This window comes from Lactuca virosa, chromosome 4 (genome assembly GCF_052849685.1).
Source record: "Lactuca virosa cultivar CGN04683 chromosome 4, Lactuca_virosa_CGN04683_v6, whole genome shotgun sequence".
Taxonomy (NCBI): domain Eukaryota; kingdom Viridiplantae; phylum Streptophyta; class Magnoliopsida; order Asterales; family Asteraceae; genus Lactuca; species Lactuca virosa.
Window position 1 is genome coordinate 286,680,548 of NC_136429.1, and position 4,005 is coordinate 286,684,552.

General features: G+C 34.0%; 2 long non-coding RNA genes across 2 annotated transcripts; one reads left to right on the plus strand and one right to left on the minus strand.

Annotated features, from left to right (window-relative positions):
- Positions 1-451: 451 nt before the first annotated feature.
- On the minus strand, positions 452-1,237 carry LOC145108360 (uncharacterized). Its single transcript, XR_013708216.1, has 2 exons — positions 1,100-1,237; positions 452-904 (listed from the first exon to the last, which is right to left on the minus strand). It is a non-coding gene; the product is annotated as an uncharacterized LOC145108360 (long non-coding RNA).
- Positions 1,238-1,575: 338 nt separating this feature from the next.
- LOC145108361 (uncharacterized) lies at positions 1,576-3,767 on the plus strand. Its single transcript, XR_013708217.1, has 3 exons — positions 1,576-1,677; positions 2,027-2,142; positions 3,679-3,767. It is a non-coding gene; the product is annotated as an uncharacterized LOC145108361 (long non-coding RNA).
- The last annotated feature ends 238 nt before the right edge of the window (positions 3,768-4,005 follow it).

The window sequence follows — 4,005 nt, forward strand, 5'->3', positions numbered from 1 at the left end:
AGTAATTATAAAAGTTGACAAATCAAACGTTTTTCAGGATTTGAATCACGAAACATTAAAGTATTTATTTCGACATGATTTCTATTATTAGTTATGTAATCAAGAATAATATATATACATCCAAATCCGGTTGATGTGGAATAGCCTAATACTTATAAAATCGTGAACGACTAGATATATGTACTAGATATATGTACGTATATACAAGTATGAGATATGTTTTATGGTCAAATGCAAAACGTATATACTAGAGTTTTGATAAAATATACAATATGAGATAATCATGCAATTCATATATGTTATAAAATTTAAATTATATAACAACACTGAATATATAAATATTTATATAAATCATATACCATTTTTTTCAAATACATATGCTAGTGTATATAACAAGTAAAAATAAATTAATACTCATCCAAATGCACAAATAATTACGGTATTACAATGCTTCTAAATCCAAACCAAACAAGATATATATGAAAATTCATTAATTACAAACTATTCACACATTTCATAATGAAACAAATACATAATACTAAAATGAATTTACTCTTAAATTAACTATTTTACTTAAATTTACAGCCAAATAGGGATGAAACTTGCACACTACTCAACAATTGTACAAGATGCTTCTAACTTTCTGCTTATACAAAATCATACGCCAAGGGTCTGTTTCTTTTGTTGTCCTTCAATTGCTGCCAGGACTCATCCAAGGGGGCAACAAGCCTCTTTCGATCTTTATTCTTTCTTCTTTCCCACGGGTTTCACAGTAGTTTTGTTGCTGTTCTGCTTCTCCTTCACTTCCCTATACTAATATTAACATGAACACTCAAACACAAACCATCCAAACACTCCTTTGATCGATGATTTCTCTACCTATTTCAATCACCTTTCGTGTTAACTGCCAAACAACAAAGAAGAGAGTGTAAATAGATTACCAAAAACCTCAAACGATTGCTATTTTCCCTCAAAATTTCCTATCAAAAATCAAACCCAACAGCCCTATCGATCACTGTGAAATATCGACCTAAACATTCTTTCCCTCCACAGATTTCCATAAAAAAACAATCAAAATAAAAAGAAAAGAGAGGAAAACCTGTAAGAATCGAACATTAGCAAGCCAAAAGCACACCCTTGATTTGTGAACCAAGGAAGCAGCAGCCCTAGTCGACAAAATAGCTGGCGACTGCCCTGCTGTCGCTCCCCTCTTTCTCTCTTCTTCTTCGAAGCAGACAAGCACCGGAAGTGTACCCCTAACTGCCGACTGCTATTGTTCCGATTTATGATTCCCCTTCCGATTTGCAGACGAAGGTGACGATGAATAAGAAAAACCCACGAAGGGCCCGCCTCTCGTTGTGCACTTTCGAATAAAGAGGAATCCGATGGAGCAGGAGGCTGCCAATCGCCGCCCTCCCTTTTCCCTCACCGGCTGACTGATGGACGCAAGGAATGGAGCAGCATGCCACCCACTGTCACCCAGCGCCGCTTGCTGCTGCCGCTTGCCTTCTACTTCCACTATTAAATCCGACCACAACCTTGTGGTTCTGGAACCGAGAGAACCACTAGAGGTCTCGACGAAAGATCAGCAGCCACCGGACCTGAATTGCGTTGCCTTCGCGATATGGTCGATCGATCGCCTTTTGTTCCTTTACCCGATCAAACCAAAGAAACAGGGTAAGAGCCCTGATCCTTTTTGTAAATGGATCCACTTGTGTGGATCGGTCATGGAGCTCCGCTAAAACAAATGGGTTTTCATTTTGACCCGGTCAAAGGTCAAACTAATAATCAAACATTCATTAAAATTAAACATAATTGGTCCCTCCTCAGAAAAACTTAATAAATTAAGTCCTAAAATCCTAAAATAGTTTCGATTTTACATGATTAACCTCTGTCTTGAGAATAATTCTCAACATCAGTCCCTGAAGTATGATTTTGGCAAAATCAAGCCCTAGAGTTTATTTATTTTATGAAAGACCACCATATACTTAATAATTAATACGGAAACTACCATTTGGTTTATTAGGAAATAAAAATAAACTCGGTGGTTTTCTTTAAGAGCAACGAACATCACATAACAACTTTCACGAAAAGTTTCTCAAAAGGAACCGACTTCGAACGATTGGAACTTACGCTTCAAGGGTGAGTGCTTACGATCCCTTTTCAATATTATTTCGGGGGGAATACATGTGCCTATATATTTTGTTTATACAAATATATTACCTTTTTATGCGAAAAACCTAGTTTATAAAAATATTATTATTTAACAATTTACTATATTGTTACGAATAAACTAGTATAAATTCTCATATACGTATTATGGTTATTTTATTGTGAAATAACCATTTCACGCAACAAATACTACATGATACAAAGTTTTATGATTTTTATATTATAACAAGTACGTTATGAAATTGTGTAGTATTTCAGTGGTTCAAGATATTACTATACATGTATATTTATATGTTTATATGAATAAGGTTTATACATGTACATCTGTTCATTAATTTGAAACATTCATTTTTAGTCTTATATGATATGCATACTACAAATTTAAAGTATTCCAAAGTTTTAAGACTTCTATACATGAATACTTTTATGCATAAAGCTTTACACACATATACAAGTTTAAAGTATTTAAAAGTTTCAAAGACTTTTATACATGAATACTTTTATGCATGAGGCTTTACACACTTATAAAAGACCATTATGTTGAACTAAATTTCTCTATAAAAGCGAGTATTTTATACATTTATAAATACGACAACCATACTCGGCTTTTACGAATGCTATACTACGAAATTCATTATGCCTGACACTTAATCTTAATTAAGTTAGGGCTGAGAGTTATTCACAACTTTTCGTTAATGGTTTTTGAGTGAGACGCTACTATTCATTAGCTGAGTTTAATTACTTAGCCTGCCCCACACTGCTATAATCGTTAATCTTCGGAGCGAGGTACATATGTATAGATCTATATGGGATCGACAACCCCACCTGCGGTTGCTAGCTACAACCATCGACTGATCAATCGTAGCAGGTGATATGTGTCTACGATCGTTACTACGACGTCCAATGAAGCGTCGTAGGGAGGGGTACTTTTCGTCCATAGCTCGATTATAAAACTCACTAAAAACATTAACACGAATCTCTCTCTCTCTCTCTCTCTCTCTCTCTCTCTTACTACAACCATAGGTTTGGTTGCTTTCAAGTACATTTTTAAGTATGAAAATTACTTATACAAAGCATTCATTTGGACTTTTAAGAAGTCATTACAAGTATTATTTTAAGTATGGAAATTACTTATACAAAACATTCATTTTGACTTTTAAGAAGTCATTACAAGTACATTTTATGTATGGAAATTACTTATGGAACATAACGTTTTGGCTTTCAAAGATTCATTACAAACGCAGTTTTAAGTATGGAAGTTACTTATACAAAGCATTCATTTTGACTTTCAATGAGTTATTACAAGTACATGTTAAAAGCATGAATTTACTTATATCAAAATACATTCTTGGCTTTTAAAGACTCTTTGCAAATACTGTTTTTAACGATCGTTATACATACAAAGATAATACTTTTTAGACTTACTAAAAGTATTACTGCGTTAGCAGAAAACCTGTGACACTCACCAACCTTTGTGTTGACTTTCAAAACTACATGTATTCTCAGGAAAACACTAAACAAGCATTCAAGACAGATTGGATTACAGGTGACCTAGTTTACTTACTGTTGTATTAAATGCCTATTTGTTGAGGCAATTCATGTATTATTATTATTATTATTTGTAAAAAAACATTGTATTCAAATATCAAGATGGAACATGAATGCTATTTTGTTTATTGTTGTACTTGTGCTATATATTCAATTTGCCTGTGATCCATGAACTTAGTCGCACAACCCGGCGTGTTCCGCCGCCTCGACCGGGGGTGTGACAAATTGGTATCAGAGCTAAATTGGCTATAGAGAACTCGTATCCTTGAAAGAGGAATACAACTA